General features: G+C 44.1%; 2 long non-coding RNA genes and 1 pseudogene across 2 annotated transcripts; 1 reads left to right on the top strand and 2 right to left on the bottom strand.

Moving 5' to 3' along the window:
* Nucleotides 1-24,352, top strand: part of LOC141025977 (uncharacterized) — a 384,888-nt pseudogene that overhangs the window by 46,840 nt on the left and 313,696 nt on the right.
* LOC141025605 (uncharacterized) lies at nt 5,911-9,592 on the bottom strand. Its single transcript, XR_012187625.1, has 3 exons — nt 9,281-9,592; nt 7,766-7,835; nt 5,911-6,177 (listed from the first exon to the last, which is right to left on the bottom strand). It is a non-coding gene; the product is annotated as an uncharacterized lncRNA (long non-coding RNA).
* Nucleotides 13,498-17,106, bottom strand: LOC141025604 (uncharacterized). Its single transcript, XR_012187624.1, has 2 exons — nt 16,817-17,106; nt 13,498-13,772 (listed from the first exon to the last, which is right to left on the bottom strand). It is a non-coding gene; the product is annotated as an uncharacterized lncRNA (long non-coding RNA).

The following is a 24,352-nucleotide window of genomic DNA, read 5'->3' as shown; positions in this document are numbered from 1 at the left end:
CGCTTTTATGGTTGGATGCACAAAATCTTAATGCAAAAGAACGTCACTTTATATTGCCCCTTGTGATAAAGAACTTTATTATGCAGTCTGTCTCTTTTATTTCTTCCATATCACAAGTTCGTATAAAGCTTATTTTCCTCACACTAAAAGATCATACATATTTAGAGAGCAATTTTTATTGCTTGCACCGATGACAACTTACTTAAAGGATCTTACTCATTCCATAGGTAGGTATGGTGGACTCTCATGGCAAAACTGGTTTAAGGGATATTTGGATGCACAAGTAGTATCTCTACTTGGTGCAAAAGATTTGGCTAGCAAGGGGTGAGAAGCAAGCTCAACATGTTGGAGGATCCATGGTAATATAACTTCTATTCGGATATAAGAGGACATAACTGATTATGTTGTCTTCCTTGTCCAACATCAACTTTTTAGCATGTAATATTTTAATCAGTGCTCACAATCACAAAAGATGTCCAAGATAGTATATTTATATGTGAAAACCTCTCTTCCTTTATTACTTCCTATTAATTGCAACAATGACCAAAACTATGTTTGTCAACTCTCAACAACTTTTATTCATCATAATCTTTATATGTGAAGTCATCACACTCCATAAGATCATTGTACGATCTTTTTATTAATTTTCTTTATTCCTTTTTTTTTCTTTATTTTTTTCAAGCTCATAGAAAGAAAGACAAAGCCCTCAACTCAAAACTACTCTTTATTATATAACTCAAGGACTCGATTACATAGATAGATCTCAAAACAAAACTCACAGCTAGATCATGCTGAAAACTTTATTCTACTAGATCAAGATATAACCAAAGGGATCAAACTGAAAAACGATAAAGGTAAAGTGTGATGGTGATACGATACCGGGGCACCTCCCCCAAGCTTGGCAGTTGCCAACGGGAGTGCCCGTACCCATGTATTTAGATTTCTTTCTTCGAAGGTGGTGATGATGGTGTTGTTGCATTCTTCTTCTTCAGCTTGCGTCTGAGGCTAAAATTTTCCTCCCTCAAATCCTCATTCTCGAGCTCGACTTCTTGAAAGGCTTGACTTCTTGAATTCCACATGCATATCGACAGGTTGAGGTAGTGGATCTTCATCTTCGTAAAAAACTATCATCCCTTGTTCCCTCCATGTCTGAATCTTCCTCCTCCTCCTCCTCCTTCGTAGTCCAGCCATAATGCTCCACCTTCCCATAAACCTTTGGGTTGGCAATGAAATCAGCGACATGGCTCTCTCCCTTCGAATCTTGAGACAACGTATTTTCAGATCTGCCAGGAAAACAACACGAAACAAGAACAGAGGAATTTGCCGTGGTACGATGGTCAAAACCACCGGGAGATTCTATAATGAATTTTTACCGACCAAAAGTAGTGTTGTGCAAGAAAACAGAGTCCGAAGGGCACACAAGGTCGCCACAAGCCACAGGGGCGTGCCCAGGGGGGTAGGGTGCGCCCCCCGGGCTTGTCGCCTCCTCGTGCACTCTTTGGACTACTTTTAATTTTCCTATTTATTAAATATTCCAAAATGGAGAAAAATTGCTATTGGGAAAGTTTTGGAGTCGGTTTGCTTACTGTACCACAAACCTATTCCTTTTCAGAGTCTCAAACGTTCTGGAAAGTCTCCCTTATGTACTCCCCCGGTGTTATGGTATTAATAATATTGGTCTCAACATTTATGGGAGTACCTGAAATATAATGTTTGATTCTTTGACCGTTTACCACCTTCGGATTAGTGCCTTCGGCGTTGTTGATCTTGATGGCACCGGAACTAAACCTCCTCAATAATGTAAGGACCTTCCCATTTAGAGAGAAGCTTTCCTACAAAAAATCTTAAACGAGAGTTGTATAGCAAGACATGGTCACCTTCATTAAATTTGCGCTTTTGTATCCTTTTGTCATGCCATCTTTTAAATTTTTCTTTAAACAACTTGGAATTCTCATAGGCTTGGATTCTCCATTCATCAAGTGAGCATATGTCAAATAACCTCTTCTCACTGGCAAGTTTGAAATCATACTTGAGCTCTTTGATTGCCCAATAAGCTTTATGTTCTAGTTCAAGAGGTAAGTGACATGCTTTTCCATAAACCATTTTATAAGGAGACATATCCATATGGTTTTTATAAGCAGTTCTATAAGCCCATAATGCATCATCAAGTTTCTTGGACCAATTCTTTCTAGATCTATTACCAGTCTTTTGCAAGATCAACTTAATTTATTTATTGCTCAATTCTACTTGCCCGCTAGACTGAGGATGATAAGGTGATGCAATTCTATGGTTGACATCATATTTAGCAAGAATTTTACGGAAAGCACCAAGAATAAAGTGTGAACCACCATCAGTCATCAAATATCTAGGGACTCCAAACCTCGGAAAAATAACTTCTTTAAGCATCTTAATAGAAGTGTACATAGTTTTGCTTCTATCACTCTAGCAACCCATCATTTACTTATTACTTCCAAATGCCTTCCCCTAGGCCCAAATCATGGTGAAGTGTCATGTAGTCGACGTTCACATAACACCACTAGAGGAGAGACAACATACATCTCATCAAAATATTGAACGGATACCAAATTCACATGATTAGTTATAACACGACTTCTCCCATGTCCTCAGGAACAAACGTAACTACTGACAAACCATATTCATGTTCAAAATCAGAGGGGTATTAAATAGCATTAAGGATCTGAACACATGATCTTCCACCGAGTAAACCAACTAGCATCAACTACAAGGAGTAATCAACACTACTAGCAACCCACAGGTACCAATCCGAGGTTTTGAGACAAAAGATCGGATACAAGAGATGAACTAGGGTTTGAGAGGAGATGGTGCTGGTGAAGATGTTGATGGAGATTGAATCCCTCTCGATGAGAGGATCGTTGGTGATGACGATGCCTTCGATTTCCCCCTCCGGGAGGGATGTTTCCCCGGCAGAACAGCTCCGTCGGAGCCATAGATTGCTTCTGCCCAGGTTCTGCCTCGAGACGGCGGCGCTTCATCCCGAAAGCTTCCTTCTGATTTTTTCCAGGTCAAAACCCTCCATATAGCAGAAGATGGGCACCAGAGACCTGACAGGGGGCCCATAAGCCACAGGGGCGCGCCTAGGGGTAGGGCGCGCCCCTAGGCTTGTGGCCTCCTGGTGGGCCCCTCTGGTTTTTTCTTTGCCCAATATCTTTTATATATTCCAAAATAATTCTCTGTAAATTTTCACGACTTTTCAAGTTGTGCAGAATAGGTCTCTCATATTTGCCCCTTTCCGGTAGAATTCCAGCTGTCGGCATTCTCCCTCTTGGTGTAAACCTTGTAAAATAAGAGAGAAAAGAAATAAGTATTGTACCATAATGTGTAATAATAACCCATAATGCAATAAATATCAATATAAAAGCATGATGCAAAATGGACGTATCACCAGCCGGCAAGTAGCTGGCGTAGGCCGAGCACCCAAGGTTCTGGTGTGAATAGTGGTTCTGGTGATGACCGGTCAATTGGTTTTGACTGTGCGGAGTTTGCAAAGCCGGATGGCTGGAGTCTGGAGAGTTGTGGGTGGGATGGGACCAAAGTTTCAGAGTTTCACGTGGCAGACGTCCGGACCTCCCCACCATTCCTGTCGACGACGAGGCAGTGACTTCATAAATCTCAAGATGACTAGCAAGATGCCCGTGCATTGCACGGAACACCAAGATGCATTTTTTTACAAAACACCGGTTTTGATTTACCCATGCAGGAGTAACCCCATGTGTAAAAACTAATGATATCTCGAGATTCATCAAAATATGGTATCTCGAGAATTTCATCAAAAAAATGATATCTCGAGAAAGATGAGAGATAAGGTGAGGAGGGATGGGGCGCGGTCGTGATTGGTGGTCAGACTTAGCAGAGGCATGGGGATGGACGACGCCGGCAGCGGCCACCATGCCAGATTGTTCTAGAGGCTTCCTTTTTTAATTACTCAACAATGAAGTTGTGGGAGATAAGGATGAACGAGAGAGGTGCGGGTATCCTTTTGCAAAATTGCCATAGTTTGCTTTCTATCCATCAGATATAGATCGGACGGTCTATATTGCAAGATGGCAGGCACACCATCATCACCAACTCGGTTTTTTATAAGAGTGGAGATAAGAGTAGAGATAGAGATAGGATGGCTCAGTCTCTCGAAGCTGCTCATAGGGGTAGGGTGTGCGTTGATGCGGCATGAAGCTACGTCGGTATTTCCCCAAAGAGGAAGAGATGATGCAGCACAACGGCGGTAGGTATTTCCCTCAGATGTGAAACCAAGGTTATCGAACCAGTAGGAGAACCAATCAACACAACGTAAACAGCACCTGCACACAAATAACAACTTCTCGCAACCCGACGTGTAAAAGGGGTTGTCAATCCCTTTCGTGTAGCGGCGCCTCAAGATAGGCAAATGGATGTGAGATAAAATTGTAGTAGATTGATAGATCGAATGCCAAATAAAATAAATAAGAATAATTTGCAGCAAGGTATTTTTGTATTTTTGGTTTAGTAGATATGAAAATAAAAGCAAAGGCAAATAGATCACAAAGGCAAATAATATGAGAAAGAGACCCGGGGCCGCAGGTTTCACTAGTGGCTTCTCTCAAGAAAAATAGCAAACGGTGGGTAAACAAATTACTGTTGGGAAATTGATAGAACTTCAAATAATCATGACAATATCCAGGCAATGATCATTATATAGGCATCACGTCCAACATTAGTAGACCGACTCCTGCCTGCATCTACTACTATTACTCCACACATCGACCGCTATCCAGCATGCATCTAGTGTATTAAGTTCATGGAGAAACGGGGTAATGCAATAAGAACGATGACATGATGTAGAGAAGATCTATCTATGAAGAGATAGACCCCATCATTTTATCCTTACTAGCAATGATACATACGTGGCGGTTCCCGTTCTGTCACTGGGATCGAGCACCGTAAGATCGAACCCACTACAAAGCACCTCTTCCCATTGCAAGATAAATAGATCAAGTTGGCCAAACAAAACCCAAATATCGGAGAAGAAATACGAGGCTATAAGCAATCACGCATAAAAGAGATCAAAGAAACTCAAATACTTTCATGGATATAAAAAGATAGATCTGATCATAAACTCAAAGTTCATCTGATCCCAACAAACACACTGCAAAAAGTGTTACATCATATGGATCTCCAAGAGACCATTGTATTGAGAATTCAGCGAGGGAGAGAGGAAGCCATCTAGCTACTAACTACGGACCCGAAGGTCTACAAAGAACTACTCACACATCATTGGAGAGGCACCAATGGAGGTGGTGAACCCCATCCGAGATGGTGTCTAGATTGGATCTGGTGGTTATGGACTCTGCGGCGGCTGGAATTGATTTTCGTTGACTCCCCTAGGGTTTTTGGAATATTGGGGTATTTATAGAGCAAAGAAGCGGTACGAGGGGCAACCGAGGTGGGTACAACCCACCAGGGCGCGCCTGGGCCTCCTGGCGCACCCTGGTGGATTGTGCTCTCCTCATAGCGCCCCCAAGCGCAGCCTTGGCCCATTAGGTGTCTTCTGGTCCAAAAAAATTCTCCGTAAAGTTTCGTTGCATTTGGACTCCGTTTGGTATTGATTTCCTACGATGTAAAAAAACATGCAGAAAACAGCAACTGGCACTTGGCACTATGTCAATAGGTTAGTATCAAAAAAGATATAAAATGATTATAAAACATCCAAGATTGATAATATAACAACATGGAACAATAAAAAATATAGATACATTGGAGACATATCAGCATCCCCAAGCTTAACTCCTACTTGTGACGCCCTCGATTCAATCGTACACTAATCATACACGCAAATGTGTACGATCAAGATCAACGACTCACGGGAAGATATCACAACACAACTCTAGACATCAATTAAAATAATACAAGCTTTATATTACAAGCCAGGGGCCTCGAGGGCTCGAATACATAAGCTCGAATACACAAGAGTCAGCGGAAGCAACATTATCTGAGTACAGACATGAGTTAGACAAGTTTGCCTTAAGAAGGCTAGCACAAAAGCAACGTCGATCGAAAAGGCAAGGCCTCCTGCCTGGGAGCCTCCTAACTACTCCTAGTTGTCGTCGGCCTCCACGTAGTAGTAGGCATCAACGGTGGCATCTGGCTCCTGGGCTCCGACATCTGGTTGCAGCAACCGGAAAGAAGAAGAAAGCGGGGAAAAGGGGTAGCAAAGCAACCGTGAGTACTCATCCAAAGTACTCGCAAGCAAGGATCTACACTACATATGCATCATTATCAAAGGAAGGCTGTATATGTGGACTGGGCTGCAGAAATGCCAGAATAGAGGGGAGAACCTAGTCCTGTCGAAGACTAGCATCTTCTGAAAACCACCATCTTGCAGCAATAGGAGGGAGTAGAGTAGCATAAAGTAAGGTAGTAGAAGTGTTATCAACCTCAGCCAGAGATCCTTTCCCGACTCCCTGCGAGAAAGCAATCCCAGAGCCATACTATCCAGTTTTCACCTCATATCCATGTCTCATCTCAAGTATCCAGTTCTAGTTGTATCGATCGGGATACAACTCCAACTGTCCGTTACCGTAGGACAGGCTATCGATAGATGTTTTCTTCCCTGCAGGGGCGCACAACTTACCCACCACACTCGATTAACTCCGGCCGGACACACTTTCCTGGGTCATGCCCGGCCTCGGCCAAACAATACGCTGCAACCCGACCTAGGCTTAATAGAGAGGCCAGCACGCCGGACTAAACCTATGCCCCCAGGGGTCATGGGCCATCGCCCCGGGAACTCCTGCATGTTGCGAGGGCGGCCGGTGAGCAGACCTAGCTACCTCCTTAAAAAAGGCAGGTGCTTACCAGTCTGACCCGGCGCGCGCCGCTCAGTCGCTGACGTCTATTAAGCTGCGACTGATGCATATGACGCAGAACGCCCATACTATGCCCACGTGATGGTTAGTGCTATCAGGCCAGAGGCCCATCGGATAAAATATCCAAATCGTAGTGGATTAGGAACGCGCGGTAACAAGCAGAGACTCACGAAAGATGTGACCCCGTTGCCCCGTCTCAAGGACTTGCGGCAAGGGCTAGGAATGCCCGGCCACGCCTTGTAATTATCTCGCGGGCACCCTCCAGGTCAACCCCTCTCTACATCACTCGCGGGTACCCCTCAGGGTCGACCCGCCTTTCCAAGTAACAGCTATAAAGTCCAAGTATCCGTGTGTCCAAACATCAAGGGGAAAACCTGAGGAATCACCCCCGGTGAATTCCACTTGATGTAATCATCAAGGTGAAAGAGGAACCACCCCCGAGGTTCACACTTGAGGGGTTGCACGACAGAGTCGTATAGAAAGTGGTTAAGGCGGGATCACCCCCGATGACCACGACCGAATAGCTACACTACAGGGTTAACATCAGAAGTGCTGTAGAGGTCTCACCCTTTGCACTCGATAGTAACCCAGTAGTGTCGAGCAACTAAGGGGAAAGTGATGTGCGGTGCCGGGGCCTGGTCTTCGATCCTGTTGATCGGGTCTTCAATGATGAAGCAGGGGCAACAAGGATAAGGTGGGGGTCACTGATGGATCACTTACCAACCTATACTAAGCAGTTTAGGATAAGCAGGTATGGTACAATGAGCAGGTTACAAAAGCAGGTTATGCATCAGAATAGGAGCAAACAATAACAGTAGCAAAAACTAATGCAAGCATGAGAGAATGGAATGGGCGATATCGGAATGATCAAAGGGGGGGCTTGCCTGATTGCTCTGGCAAGGAGGGGGTCGTCGTCGACGTAGTCAATCACAGGGGCAGCATCGGTCTCGTGGTCTACCGGAGAGAAGAGGGAGAAGAAACAATAAATATAAAGCAAACAAAGCATCATAAAGCATAACAGGACAAAAAGCGGTGCTAGGGGTGTTCTAACGCAGTACTACGCGTTGCAGACGGAGAGGGAAAACATCCGGAGGTTTTCCGGTGTTTGGCGTTTTCCGGACAAAGGAAAAGAGGGGGGAAGATCCATGTTCAGCATGCTAGGGGCATGTGACAGATGAACGGACAGCGTATTCGGGTTCATTGGATTTTTCTGAGCAACTTTCATATAAAAAACATTTTCATCGGAGTTATGGATTATTTTATATGATTTTCTGAAGTTTAAAGGATCTTTTTAATTTATTTAATTCGAATTACAAACAGTGAAATGATTTTTTTTTAACTCAGCAGGGGGCTAGCCACACTCAAGGACATGTGGGGTCAAGGAGCTGGGTTGACTCAGTCAACACTTCTACTAGTCAACCGATGAACGATGCATTGGGCCCTACTTGTCATTGGCACAAACTATTAATTAGGCTTGTAAATAAAAGGGGCCACATGTCATCTGTACATAGACTATTCTAGCCACTAATTAACACCTAGTAGTACTAATCTAAGCAAGGGCCGGCCACTACGGCCACATGCACGACGCGCACACACAACACACACAAGTTAGTATGCTAGGAGTTATTAACATAAGAAGTCATTTTGTGATTTTTGTAGGATTCAAACTATTCATCAAAAGGATTTGGTCCAGTGGGATAAAATGGAGTCTGTCACGTATACTTTCTACACATATTATTTTTAGGCCTGTTAGTAGTTGTTTAACCGCTGATCAGAGGCTGTCAAGGGGATTAGTCATTGTGAAAATAGAAAAGCTAGCAACATGTACAATAGCTAGTAGTGGTACATGTAGAGGAGCGACGGGCAGAGCCGTGGCGCGGGCGATGCAGTGCGCGAACACCATGACGCGAGCGAGCGGCCCACGTACGCAGCAAGCGCGCGACGCCGGGGCCGGCCAAGGCGCGAACGCGGGTGGGCGCAAGGGAAGGCGCGGGGACGCCGACGCAAGGAAGCGGCGTCGGGCGGCGCGAGCGGCGGCAGGCGCTGCGGCGGTTCGAGCACGCGCGCGCGTGCAGCAGCGACAACAGCAGCATAGCAGGCGAGCAGCGCGGGGAGAGGCGATGGCAGCGTTGTCGAGCGGCTACAGGCGATTGCGGCCACGGCACGCACGGCGCGGGTGCAGGTGTGATGATCAGCGGGCGCTGTGCGAGGTCGTGCAGGGCGCAGGCGGTGCACACGCAGCCGCAGCAGGCGACGGAGGGAGCAGGTGCGGCGTGGCAAAGCGCGGGCCGGGCTGCAGCAGGGGCGGGACATCGGGCGTGGGGAGCAGTGTTCGACGACGGGACGGCTATGGGGTACGGCGGAAGGCAAGGGGAGGTCGAGCGGGAGTTGGGGCTCACCGGGATGCTCGCGAGTGGTGCTCGGTGAAGCCGGAGGGTTCGGGAGGTGTAGATCGACAGCGATGGCGGTGGTGGCCGAGGGGGAAGGAGTCGATGCGTGCGTCACCGAGGTGGTCTCCCGGCCACGATCCAGCAGTGTAGGCGACGAAGACGACGACGTAGGTCCTCTGGAGCTCTAGAGGACGACGAATGGTGGCCGGTGGCCACACCAACAAAGGTGCCGCAGCGGCGATAACGCCCGGTGGAGGGGCGTAGAAGGTGAGGGGAGAGGGGAGAGGGAGTGGGTGAGGAGGAAAAGATCTCTGGGAGGATGACGGGGCCAAGGTGGCTCGGCCTTATCTCCTCGGCGGCAAGACGCGGGGAGGCGAGGTGGTCTGACGGCGACCGCCCGGGCGCGCGCCTCGGTCGGTTGAACACGGGACCGGGACGACCGCGGAGAAGTGAGCTGGGCTAGGCCACCTGGGCCTGTTCGGTGGCTAAGGCCCAGTGGTTTTCTCCTTCTCTAATCTTCTTTACCTTTCTTTGTTCCTCTTATTAGTTTTTAGCTTTATTTTAGTTTTATAAAATATCAAGTTAGACCCTAAATTAGTATCAATAATCAATCCACTGCCACATTAACCTTTACTCCTAAATAAAATAGTTTAAAATTTTAAAAATTAGGAAAGGCATTCAACTAATTGTGTTAGCTACTGTTTTCATTCACAAAAGGGCATTTAAATACTTTACAAAAATGTCGGATCATCACCATAATTAGCTATGGAAGATTTGCCACACTTTGAACATTTTATCTTGCATGTTTGAGAAATTTGAAATTTGGGCTTTAATTTGAATTTGAGTTTGACCTAAGATTTGGATCAAGCAAGGATTAGCAACAGTAATGTGATGACATGGCACCATTAGTAAGGAATTACTGTAGCTTAAATATCCGGGCGTCACAATTCTCCTCCACTACAAGAAATCTCGTCCCGAGATTTAAGTGGGGAAGTGAAGAGTAAACTTCGGAAGAACGGGCCCTTATAGTGTTAATTATCTAGTGAACAATTCAGGGAATGTGGCAGAATTATCTCTTGAGTTGAAACTTAAGAAAACATCGAGAGTAAAATATGAAGGTACAATAGGAGGTTTCAAGCGAATGGACAAACAATCGATACCTGAATAGAGTGGGAGAAGGGGGTTCAGAGCATCGGGAATAGATCATCTCTCGGAAGGTGGCTCGTGACAATACACAAAGTCAAGAGCAAATGATACTTCGGAATAAAGGATATACAGGAGAGTCAGGTTCCGATCCTGTGGAACTGTGGGTTATGAGCCCACCATGTGGGTTAAAAGTAGAAAGGGGGCCGATAGCAAGGCATGTCAGATGATAGACTGTTAGTTATGTTGTCAACAACGTTGGTACCAAGGGCGAGGGACGGAGAGAACTATTTTCCTACTCGTTGTACGAGGCGGGCCAATAGGCAAAGTTCTCGTCCATCGGTGGCTACCGAAATGTCATCAACTATAGTAACAGGGTCTTACTGACACGGTTCTACACTAAGGTGTTTACATAAGCAGAAAAATATTACTGCTTAGATCATATAGATCACAAAACAATGGGAAGGAAAAGGCGATCATTAAATTAATCAGATCATTGGAACGGAAAATGTGTTTACACACAAGAATTGGGAGTATATCCTTCCCAAGGGGAAGTGGAGCAGGATATACATGATATGACAGCAAGTTCAAAAGCATTTAGATAAAGGGGGTGAGGGAAGAATCATGATATTACCCATACAACGGTTTTTGGATAATAGATCAAGAAACATTCGACAATGTCCTTCCAATGTTCTTGTTGATATTCGGAATACCTCAGTCATGCTTCGAGGTAGCATTAACATGGTGTTACAAGTAGGGGTTGAGTTGAAGATCACAAGAAATACTCAAGGAACAATTGCAAGAATAGCAAGGAGTCCAAGGTTTAACCAAGACATGATCAAACATGTGTTGGAAAGAAGACAAGGGGGGTTGTCGATGATAACTCAAATCATCAAAGGTCACGGATGGTATTTCTCACCATGAATTCAATTGTCATATCAACAGAAGTCAAAATGTTGATTTTGATCACGACACATTTGTCGAGAGGCTCTATGAAGATGCCATTGAGGAGCGACGACATCAAGCAATAGGAAGGATGAAGCGAAAGGCTATTGGAACCACGGATACGACACAAACTCGAAATCAAGCTTGTTGTTCAAGGCAAAATGATATGACGAGGAAGATCGATGTAAGTTTAGCTCATCACCGAAAATTGTGCTCCGGGAGGAAGGACCAGGTAGCACAGTTAAAATTTAGCATGATAATGATATAGCCGATAATGCTAGGAACGGCTTGAATGATTATTAAACTCGTAAGCAATGAAAATTACTTATAGAATCGGAGTGCAGAACGGATCCAACCGATTCACTTATCGGTGTCCTTGAGTGATTAATAACTCAGAACCCAGGGAAAACTGAAATCGGTGAGAAGCAGTACTTGATGAAGACTCATAAGAAGCAACATAGTTCTTTGATATTCTCGGGATACCAGAGGGTAATACTCGAAGGAAGATCAAAATAAAGGTTGCAGCGGTGTATTGATTTTGCAGAAGACAAGTGCCTTAACTTGTCCGAGAAATGGAATCAAAGGGGAACAATCATGGTCAGAACCACGGTTGCAAAGGACCAAACATAGATACTAGATGAACTTATAGCAAGGGTATTATTATTATCACAAGAAGCTTCCATGGTAAGTTCCACATCGGGTCCATGGGCATGAACACAAAGTTCAAGGTCGACTCCCACTTCTTCAATGCATAACCTTCCATTCACTTCTCGTTTTTGATGAAATTGTAGTGTTGAAACTATATCTGGCAAAACACCAGAAGAGTATGATTCGTGAAAACTCTCGGGTTCACACGGATTAGAGAAGGCATAGGTTCAACCCATCAGGGCATTTTTACGAATCTATAGAACCATCAGCCAAGCAAAAGATACGAGTTCGAAAGCAGAGTATCGAAGTCAAAGCAGAAGATACAATTTACAAAAGGTATTATATATCAGGGAAAAACTCACAAGATTTTGGATGTGAAGGACACTGTCGGATAACAACCCAGCAATGGATCTGGCGATTCACGACAGAGTTGATGTGAGTATCGGTAATCAATCAGATGAACAAGGGGATGTAATGGCATCGGCTTATAGAAACGTCGGAATGATTCGATGCTTGGGTACAAAGGAATTATGATTTCAGGACGAAGGATAAGAAGCAGAGGCTCTGATCAAAAGATGAGTAAGTTGAATAGACTTACAGGTGCACCCGATCAAAACTGGATTGGGCAAGAACCAGCTCATATCTGGAAGGATGTTTGAGCCGGAAAGAAAATTTCCAAGGATCAATTGATGATTGTGAGTATTCGCACACACGCTTAATCCATAGTAACAGAATGACAATCACAAAGAATTTTAAAGAATATTGCTAGACATATGGAATTAATCCTAATGCAAGCAGGCAAGGAGAATCAAGAGCAATAGGCTGCATAGGATTTTGAGAGATAAGATAGCATTTTCAGGTATTTTGGAAAGCATATGAACAACTGGGGATGAACGAACCCCGGTTAAGTGAATTATCCGCAGTGCAAAAAGAAGCTGCAAAGCAAAAGGCACAAAGGATTCTCGAAACAACGGAGAGTACTAGGGGTATCTTGTAATAACAGGAACAACTAGGGATGAAGGTACAAGCGGCAAGGATGTTATTCACAGGGATTATCGGTGGTCAGGAACTGCAAAGCAGTGGGCACAGGGTCTCGGGAAACATCGAGGAGTATCTGCAGAATCTTCTGGCGAAGCAAGCGATCATCAGTAATGTCGGGGCTCTCCGGGAGGAAGTGGGTACGAGAACCTAACGTCAGAGTTAGTAAAATGTTTAACCCGACTAGACGAGAGCTCAGAGTCCTAGAGTATAGACGAGGAATAAAAGATCCTAATACCACCCAATGGCGACGTGGGCCCGTAAGCCACACAGCCAAGTTAGTAAAACAGTTTTGTACGACTAGACTCAACTTCGGCCAAGGAGTTGGAAAGGCGGCTACTTACAGGCAGTCGACTCTGATACCAACTTTTGACGCCCTCGATTCAATCATACACGCAAATGTGTACGATCAAGATCAAGGACTCGCGGGAAGATATCACAACACAACTCTAGACACAAATTAAAATAATACAAGCTTTATATTACAAGTCAGGGGCCTAGAGGGCTCGAATACATAAGCTCGAATACACAAGAGTCAGCGGAAGCAACATTATCTGAGTACAGACATGAGTTAGACAAGTTTGCCTTAAGAAGGCTAGCACAAAAGCAACATCGATCGAAAAGGCAAGGCCTCCTGCCTGGGAGCCTCCTAACTACTCCTAGTTGTCGTCGGCCTCCACGTAGTAGTAGGCATCAACGGTGGCATCTGGCTCCTGGGCTCCGACATCTGGTTGCACCAACCGGAAAGAAGAAGAAAGGGGGAAAAGGGGTAGCAAAGCAACCGTGAGTACTCATCCAAAGTACTCGCAAGCAAGGATCTACACTACATATGCATCATTATCGAAGGAAGGCTGTATATGTGGACTGGGCTGCAGAAATGCCAGAATAGAGGGGAGAACCTAGTCCTGTCGAAGACTAGCATCTTCTGAAAACCACCATCTTGCAGCAATAGGAGGGAGTAGAGTAGCATAAAGTAAGGTAGTAGAAGTGTTATCAACCTCAGCCAGAGATCCTTTCTCGACTCCCTGCTAAAAAGCAATCCCAGAGCCATACTATCCAGTTATCACCTCATATCCATGTCTCATCTCAAGTATCCAAGTCTAGTTGTATCGATCGGCATACAACTCCAACTGTCCGTTACCGTAGGACAGGCTATCGATAGATGTTTTCTTCCCTGCAGGGGTGCACCAACTTACCCACCACACTCGATTAACTCCGGCCGGACACACTTTCCTGGGTCATGCCCGGCCTCGGCCAAACAATACGCCGCAACCCGACCTAGGCTTAATAGAGAGGCCAGCACGCCGGACTAAACCTATGCCCCCAGGGGTCATGGGCCATCGCCCCGGGAACTCCTGCACGTTGCGAGGGCGGCCGGTGAGCAGACCTAGCTACCTCCTTAAAAAAGGCAGGTGCTTACCAGTCTGACCCGGCGCGCGCCGCTCAGTCGCTGACGTCTATTAAGCTGCGGCTGATGCATACGATGCAGAACGCCCATACTATGCCCACATGATGGTTAGTGCTATCAGGCCAGAGGCCCCTCGGATCAAATATCCAAATCGTAGTGGATTAGGAATGCACGGTAACAAGCAGAGACTCACGAAAGATGTGACCCCGTTGCCCCGTCTCGTGGACTTGCGGCAAGGGCTAGGAATGCCCGGCCACGCCTCATAATTATCTCGCAGGCACCCTCCAGGTCAACCCGTCTCCACATCCCTCGCGGGTACCCCTCAGGGTCGACCCGCCTTTCCAAGTAATAGTTATAAAGTCCAAGTATCCGTGTGTCCAAACATCAAGGGGAAAACCTGAGGAATCACCCCCGGTGAATTCCACTCGATGTTATCATCCAGGTGAACGTAAGAGGAACCACCCCCGAGGTTCACACTTGAGGGGTTGCACGACAGAGTCGTATCGGAAGTGGTTAAGGCGGAATCACCCCCGATGACCACGACCGAATAGCTACACTACAGGGTTAACATCAGAAGTGTTGTAGAGGTCTCACCCTCGGCACTCGATAGTAACCCAGCAGTGTCGAGCAACTAAGGGGAAAGTGATGTGCGGTGCCGGGGCCTGATCTTCGATCCCGTTGATCGGGTCTTCAATGATGAAGCAGGGGCAACAAGGACAAGGTGGGGGTCACTGATGGATCACTTACCAACCTATACTAAGCAGTTTAGGATAAGCAGGTAAGGTACAATGAGTAGGTTACAAAAGCAGGCTATGCATCAGAATAGGAGCAAACAATAACAGTAGCAAAAACTAATGCAAGCATGAGAGAATAGAATGGGCGATATCAGAATGATCAAAGGGGGGGCTTGCCTGATTGCGCTGGCAAGGAGGGGGTCGTCGTCGACGTAGTCGATCACAGGGGCAGCATCGGTCTCGGGGTCTACCGTAGAGAAGAGGGAGAAGAAACAATAAATATAAAGCAAACAAAGCAAACAAAGCATCATAAAGCATAACATGACAAAAAGCGGTGCTAGGAGTGTTCTAACGCAGTACTACGCGTTGCAGACGGAGAGGGAAAACATCCGGAGGTTTTCCGGTGTTTGGCGTTTTCCGGACAAAGGAAAAGAGGGGGAAAGTTCCATGTTCAGCATGCTAGGGGCATGTGACAGATGAACGGACAGCATATTCGGGTTCATTGGATTTTTCAGAGCAACTTTCATATGTAAAACATTTTCATCAGAGTTATGGATTATTTTATATGATTTTCTAAAGTTTAAAGGATCTTTTTAATTTATTTAATTCGAATTACAAACAGTGAAATGATTTTTTTTAACTCAGCAGGGGGCTAGCCACACTCAAGGACATGTGGGGTCAAGGAGCTGGGTTGACTCAGTCAACACTTTTACTAGTCAACCAATGAACAATGCATTGGGCCCTACTTGTCATTGGCACAAACTATTAATTAGGCTTGTAAATAAAAGGGGCCACATGTCATCTGTACATAGACTATTCTAGCCACTAATTAACACCTAGTAGTACTAATCTAAGCAAGGGCCGGCCACTACGGCCACATGCACGACGCACACACACAGCACACACAAGTTAGTAGGCTAGGAGTTATTAACATAAGAAGTCATTTTGTGATTTTTGTAGGATTTAAACTATTCATCAAAAGGATTTGGTCCAGTGGGATAAAATGGAGTTTGTCACGTATACATTCTACACATATTATTTTTAGGCCAGTTAGTAGTTGTTTAACCACTGATCAGAGGCTGTCAAGGGGGTTAGTCATTGTGAAAATAGAAAAGCTAGCAACATGTACAGTAGCTAGTAGTGGTACATGTAGAGGAGCGATGGGCAGAGCCCTGGCGCGGGCGATGCAGTGCGCGAACACCATGACGCGAGCGAGCGGCCCATGTATGCAGCAAGCGCGCGATGCCGGGGCCGGCCAAGGCGCGAACGCGGGTGGGCGCAAGGGAGCAGCGTCGGGCGGCGCGAGCAGCGGCAGGCGCTGCTGCGGTTCGAGCACGCGCGGGGAGAGGCGATGGCAGCGTTGTCGAGCGGCTACAGGCGATTGCGGCCACGGCGCGCACGGCGCGGGTGCAGGTGTGATGAGCAGCGGGCGCTGTTGGAGGTCGTGCAGGGCGCAGGTGGCGCACGCGCAGCCGTAGCAGGCGACGGAGGGAGCAGGTGCGGCGTGGCAAAGCGTGGCCGGGCTGCAGCAGGGGCGGGACATCGGGCATGGGGAGCAGTGTTCGACGACGGGACATCTATGGGGTACGGCGGAAGGCAAGAGGAGGTCGAGCGGGAGTTGGGGCTCACCGGGATGCTCGCGGGTGGTGCTCGGTGAAGCCGGAGGGTTCGGGAGGTGCAGATCGACAGCGATGGCGGTGGTGGCCGAGGGGGAAGGAGTCGATGCGTGCGTCACCGAGGTGGTCTCCCGGCCCCAATCCAGCAGTGTTGGCGACGAAGACGACGACGTAGGTCCTCTGGGGCTCCAAAGGACGACGAATGGTGGCCGGTGGCCACGCCAACGGAGGTGCCGCGGCGGCGACAACGCCCGGTGGAAGGGCGTAGAAGGTGAGGGGAGAGGGGAGGGGGAGTGGGTGAGGAGGAAAAGATCTCTGGGAGGATGATGGGGCCGAGGGGGCTCGGCCTTATCTCCTTGGCGGCAAGACGCAGGGAGGCGAGGTGGTCTGACGGCGACCGCCCGGGCGCGCGCCTCGGTCGGTTGAACAGGGGACCGGGACGGCCACGGAGGAGTGAGCTGGGCTAGGCCACCTGGGCCTGTTCGGTGGCTAAGGCCCAGGGGTTTTCTCCTTCTCTAATCTTCTTTACCTTTCTTTGTTCCTCTTATTAGTTTTTAGCTTTATTTTAGTTTTATAAGATATCAAGTTAGACCCTAAATTAGTATTAATAATCAGTCACTCCCACATTAACCTTTACTCCTAAATAAAATAGTTTAACATTTTAAAAATTAGGAAAGGCATTCAACTAATTGTGTTAGCTACTGTTTTCATTCACAAAAGGGCATTTAAATACTTTACAAAAATGTCGGATCATCACCATAATTAGCTATGGAAGATTTGCCACACTTTGACATTTTATCTTGCATGTTTGAGAAATTTGAAATTTGGGCTTTAATTTGAATTTGAGTTTAACCTAAGATTTGGATCAAGCGAGGATTAGCAACAGTAATGTGATGACATGGCACCATTAGTAGGGAATTACTGTAGCTTAAATATCCGGGCGTCACAGTACTCGTCCTCGAGTAGGCAAGTGATAAAAACAGAATTTTTTATGTGGAATGCTGCCTATCATGTCATATCATATTATTTTCTTTATAGCATGGACATTTGGACTTTTATATTTTTCAAAGCAATAGTCTAGTTTTGACATGATAATTTAAATACTCAAGCATATCAACAAGCAACCATGTGTTTCAAAATATCAACGCTAAAATAAGTTATCCCTAGCCCATTATGCTCAGTCATTGATCCATTCATGAAACACACTCGCATATTAGCTACACCCAATACTCAAGTACGATCATATTGCCTCCTAGTTGGTGCTTTTATAAGAAAAGATGGAGACTCAAATTCAAAAATAAAAATTGCATAAAGTAAAAGAAAGGCCCTTCGCAGAGGGAAGTAAGGATTTGTAGAGGTCCGAGAGCTCAAAGCGAAAAACATAGAGATAAAAACATTTTGGGAGGTGTATCCTTCCCACCAACGAAAACGACTTAGAGTTCCCAACACTTTCCATGCTAGATATATCATAGGCGGTTCCCAAACAGAAAATAAAGTTTATTCCTTTTTTCAACCATACTTTCACTTTCCATGGCTAGCCGTATCCACGGTTGCCTTCCATACCAACACTTTCCAACGAATTTATTATTTGACAACATAAAGTAAATTCATTTTTTCATTTCGGGACTGGGCATCCCTAATACCTTTGCCTTACTCTCGTGTAATGACAAGTGAATAAACACTCATCGTGAGAATAACACATCTAGCATGGAAAATATTAGCCACCCCTCACCGCTCCGCGAGCGAAACAAACACACAAAAGAGAAGTTTATTTTGAAAATTAGAGATGGCACATACAAATTTGCTTAGAATGGCAAAAGAATACCACATATAGGTAGATATAGCGGACTTATGTGGCAAAACTGGTTTAAAGGTTTCTGGATGCACAAGTAGTGATCATACTTAGTGCAAAATGAAGGCTAGGAGAAGATTCAGAAGCGACCAACCAAGAAACGAATAATCTCATAAGCGAGCATTAAGCATAATTAACACCGAATAATGCACCACAAGTAGGATATAATTTGATTGCATAACTATTGACTTTTGTGCTTGCATAGGGAATCACAAATCTTAACACCAATATTCTTACTAAAGCATAATTACTCATCAACATAAGTCACATATCACATCATCATATCTCAAAACTATTACTAAAAATCAAGTTTATTTTCTCCAATGATCTTCATGGAAGTTTTTATTATATCCTTCTTGGATATTTATCACTTTGGAACTTTCATATGTTGCTTTTGACAAGCTCGAACAAATATAAGTGAAGATCATGAGCATAATTTTTCTTTCTTTCTCTCAAATTAATTTAAGTGAAGCAAGAGAGAATTTCTTGAAAATTTTACTAACTCTCAAATAAATCTGAGTGAAGCAAGAGAGCATTTCTTCAAAAATAATAAAGCACACCGTGCTCAAAAAAGATATAAGTGAAGCACTAGAGCAGGTCCATAGCTCATAAAAATTTAAGTGAAGCATAGAGAGCAATTCTAACAAATCATGACATAATTTTGGCTCTCTCAAATAGGTGTGTCCAGCAAGGAATCAAGATTTAAAACACAAAATAAAACAAGCAAAGACTCACATCATACAAGGCGCTCCAAGCAAAACACATAGTATGTGATGAATAAAAATATAGCTTCGAGTAAAATACCGATGGTCGTTAGAAGAAAGAGGGGATGCCACTCGGGGATGTCGAGTAAACACATAGTTAGTTGCTTGCTCTCTTTTGGATAATAGCTTGGGATGTCGGGGCATCCCCAAGCTTAGGCTCTTTTACTCCTTATTCCTTCATCCATCGTAAGATAACCCAAAACTTGAAAACTTCAATCACACAGAACTCAACAAAACCTTTGTGAGATCCGTTAGTAAAATAAAATAAATCACTACTATAAGTACTGTACCAAACCAATTTATATTTTGTTTTTGCATTATATCTATTGTATTCAAACTTTTCTATGGCAAAAACTCATCAAAGAAAACGATAGAGCCATCAAAACAAGCACACAACGCAGAGAAAACAGAATCTGTCAAAACAGAACAGTCTGTAGCAATCTGACTATTTTGAAAACTTCTGGAACTCCAGAAATTCTGAAAATTAGGACGACCTGAGAAATTTGTATATTAATATACTGAAAAAAGAATTGGCATTTAGCACGCTCTGGTAAAAAATGAGAATTGTTTTCGTGAGAGCAATGATACGTCCATTTTGCATCATGCTTTTATATCGATATTTATTGCATTATGGGCTGTTATTACACATTATGTCACAATACTTATGCATATTCTCTCTTATTTTACAAGGTTTACATAAGGAGGGAGAATGCTGGCAGCTGGAATTCTGGGCTGGAAAAGGAGCAAATATTAGAGACCTATTCTGCACAACTCCGAAAGTCCTGAAACTCCACGAAAGTTGTTTTTGGAAATAATAAAAAATACTGAGCGGAAGAAATACCAAAGGGGGCCCACACCCTGGCCACGAGGGTGTGGTCGTGCCCTACCTTCCTGGGCGCGCCCCCTGCCTCGTGGGCCCCCTGTTGGCCCTCCGGTGCCCATCTTCTGCTATATGAAGTCTTTCGTCCGAAGAAAAATCATAAGCAAGCTTTCGGGACGAGACTCCGCCGCCACGAGGCGGAACCTTGGCGGAACCAATCTAGGGCTTCAGCAGAGCTATTCTGCCGGGGACACTTCCCTCCGGGAGGGGGAAATCATCGCCATCATCATCACCAACGCTCCTCTCATCGGGGGAGGGCTAATCTCCATCAATATCTTCACCAGCACTATCTCCTCTAAAACCCTAGTTCATCTCTTGTATCCAATTCTTGTCTCCAAGTCCGGGATTGGTACTCGTAGGTTGTTAGTAGTGTTGATTACTCCTTGTAGTTGATGCTAGTTGGTTTATTTGGTGGAAGATCAAATGTTCAGATCCTTTATGCATATTAATACTCCTCTGATTATGAACATGAATATGCTTTGTGAGTAGTTACGTTTGTTCCTGAGGACATGGGAGAAGTCTTGCTATTAGTAGTCATGTGAATTTGGTATTCGTTCGTTATTTTGATGAGATGTATGTTGTCTTTCCTCTAGTGGTGTTATGTGAACGTCGACTACATGACACTTCACCATTATTTGGGCCTAGAGGAAGGCATTGGGAAGTAATAAGTAGATGATGGGTTGCTAGAGTGACAGAAGCTTAAACCCTAGTTTATGCGTTGCTTCGTAAGGGGCTGATTTGGATCCATATGTTTCATGCTATGGTTAGGTTTACCTTAATACTTCTTTTGTAGTTGCGGATGCTTGCAATAGGAGTTAATCCTAAGTGGGATGCTTGTCCAAGTAAGGACAACACCCAAGCACCGGTCCACCCACATATCAAATTATCAAAGTACCGAACGCGAATCATATGAACGTGATGAAAACTAGCTTGACGATAATTCCCATGTGTCCTCGGGAGCGCTTTTCTTCATATAAGAAATTGTCCAGGCTTGTCCTTTGCTACAAAAAGGATTGGGCCACCTTGCTACACCTTATTTACTTTTGTTACTTGTTGCTCGTTACAAATTATCTTATCATAAAACTATCTGTTACCTATAATTTCAGTGCTTGCAGAGAATACCTTGCTGAAAACCGCTTGTCATTTCCTTATGCTCCTCGTTGGGTTCGACACTCTTACTTATTGAAAGGACTACGATAGATCCCCTATACTTGTGGGTCATCAAGACTATTTTCTGGTGCCGTTGCCGGGGAGTGAAGCGCCTTTGGTAAGGAAAAATTTATATAGTGTGCTGAAATTTATTGTCACTTGTTACTATGGAAAGTAATCCTCTGAGGGGCTTGTTCGGGGTATTTTCACCCCGACCAGTAGAGCAAAGAGTTGCTCCTCAACCTACTGGACCTACTGAAAATGAAAATGTCTACTTTGAAATTCCTTCGGGTATGGTAGAAAAACTGCTAGGTAATCCTTTTGCTGGAGATGGAACATTACATCCTGATGAGCACCTAATATATGTGGATGAAGTTTGTGGATTATTTAAGCTTGCAGGTATGCCCGGTTATGTTATCAAGAAGAAGGTCTTCCCTTTATCTTTGAAGGGAGATGCATTGACATGGTATAGGCTATGTGACGATATGGGGTCATGGAACTACAAACGATTGAAGTTGGAATTTCATCAGAAGTTTTATCCTATGCATCTTGTTCACCGTGATCGCAATTATATATATATATATATATATATATAATATTTGGCCTCGTGAAGGAGAAAGCATCGCTCAATCTTGGGGGAGGCTTAAATCAATGTTATATTCATGCCCCAATCACGAGCTTTCGAGAGAAATGATTATTCAAAAATTTTATGCTCGGCTTTCTGATAACAATCGCACCATGCTCAATACTTCTTGTGCTGGCTCTTTTATGATGAAGACTATTGAATTCAAATGGGATTTACTGGAAAGAATTAAACGCAACTCTGAAGATTGGGATCTCGACGAAGGTAAGGAGTCAGGTATGACACCTAAGTTTGATTGTGTTAAATCTTTTATGGATACCGATGTTTTTCGTAAATTTAGCACTAAATATGGACTTGACTCTGAGATAGTAGCTTCCTTTTGTGAATCTTTTGCTACTCATGTTGATCTCCCTAAGGAGAAGTGGTTTAGATATCATCCTCCCATAGAAGTAAAAGTAGCTGCACCTATTAAAGTTGAAGAAAAGACTATCACTTATAATGATCCTATTGTTCCTACTGTTTATGTTGAGAAACCACCTTTCCCTGTTAGGATAAAAGATCATGCTAAAGCTTCAACTGTGGTTCGTAAAAGCAATATTAGAACTTATACACCTCCTGAGAAAGTTAAAATTGAACCTAATATTGCTATGGCTAAAGATCTCTTGGCTAATGATATTGATGGGCATGTTATTTATTTCTGTAATGAAACTGCTAGAATTGCTAAACCTTGTGCTAAACATAAACATAGACCTGTGGTAGGCATGCCTGTTATTTCTGTTAAAATAGGAGATCATTGTTATCATGGCTTGTGTGATATGGGTGCTAGTGCTAGTGCAATACCTATTGACTTATACAAAGAAATTATGCATGATATTGCACCTGCTGAGTTAGAAGATATTGATGTCACAATTAAGCTTGCCAATAGAGGTACTATATCACCAATTGGAATTGTTAGAGATGTTGAAGTCTTGTGTGGGAAAACTAAATATCCTGCTGATTTTCTTGTTCTTGGTTCCCCACAAGACAGCTTTTGTCCCATTATATTTGGTAGACCCTTCTTGAACATTGTTAATGCTAGGATAGACTGCGAAAAGGATGTTGTTACTATTGGTCTAGGTGATATGTCTCATGAGTTTAATTTCTCTAAATTTCGTAGACAACACCGTGAAGAGGAATTGCCTAGTAAAGATGAAATTATTGGTCTTGCTTCTATTGCCGTGCCTCCTAGTGATCCTTTAGAACAATATTTGCTAGACCATGAAAATGATATGTTTATGAATGAAAGAAGGGAAATAGATGAAGTGTTCTTTAAACAGGGTCCTATTCTGAAACACAACTTGCCTGTTGAAATCTTAGGGGATCCTCCTCCACCCAAGGGTGATCCCGTGTTTGAGCTTAAACCATTGCCTGATACTCTTAAATATGCTTACCTTGATGAAAAGAAGATATATCCTGTTATTATTAGTGCTAACCTTTCAGAGAAGGAGGAAGAAAAATTATTGAAAACTCTGAAGAAGCATCATGCTGCTATTGGATATACTCTTGATGATCTTAAGGGCATTATTCCCACTCTATGTCAACACAAAATAAATTTGGAGAAGGATGCCAAACCAGTTATCGATCATCAACGAAGGCTGAATCCTAAAATGAAAGAGGTGGTAAGAAAGGAAATACTAAAGCTCCCTGAGGCAGGTATAATCTATCCCGTTGCTGATAGTCAGTGGGTAAGTCCTGTCCATTGTGTCCCTAAGAAGGGAGGTATTACCGTCGTTCCTAATGATAAAGATGAATTGATTCCGCAAAGAATTATTACAGGTTATAGGATGGTAATTGATTTCCGCAAATTAAATAAAGCTACTAAAAAAGACCATTACCCCTTACCTTTTATTGATCAAATGCTAGAAAGATTATCCAAACATACACATTTTTGCTTTCTAGATGGTTATTCTGGTTTCTCTCAAATACCTGTGTCAGCTGATGATCAAGCTAAGACCACTTTTACTTGTCCTTTCGATACTTTTGCTTATAGACGTATGCCTTTTGGTTTATGTAATGCACCTGCTACCTTTCAAAGATGCATGATGGCTATATTCTCTGACTTTTGTGAAAAGATTTGTGAGGTTTTCATGGATGATTTCTCCGTTTATGGATCCTCTTTTGATGATTGCTTGAGCAACCTTGATCGTGTTTTGCAGTGATGTGAAGAAACTAATCTTGTCTTGAACTGGGAGAAGTGCCACTTTATGGTTAATGAAGGCATTGTCTTGGGGCATAAAATTTCTGAAAGGGGCATTGAAGTTGATAAAGCTAAAGTTGATGCT

The sequence above is a fragment of the Aegilops tauschii genome, chromosome 6 (genome assembly GCF_002575655.3).
Source record: "Aegilops tauschii subsp. strangulata cultivar AL8/78 chromosome 6, Aet v6.0, whole genome shotgun sequence".
Classification (NCBI taxonomy): domain Eukaryota; kingdom Viridiplantae; phylum Streptophyta; class Magnoliopsida; order Poales; family Poaceae; genus Aegilops; species Aegilops tauschii.
The sequence above is the reverse complement of the archived record's forward strand: the minus strand, read 5'-3'. Positions and strand labels throughout refer to the sequence as shown.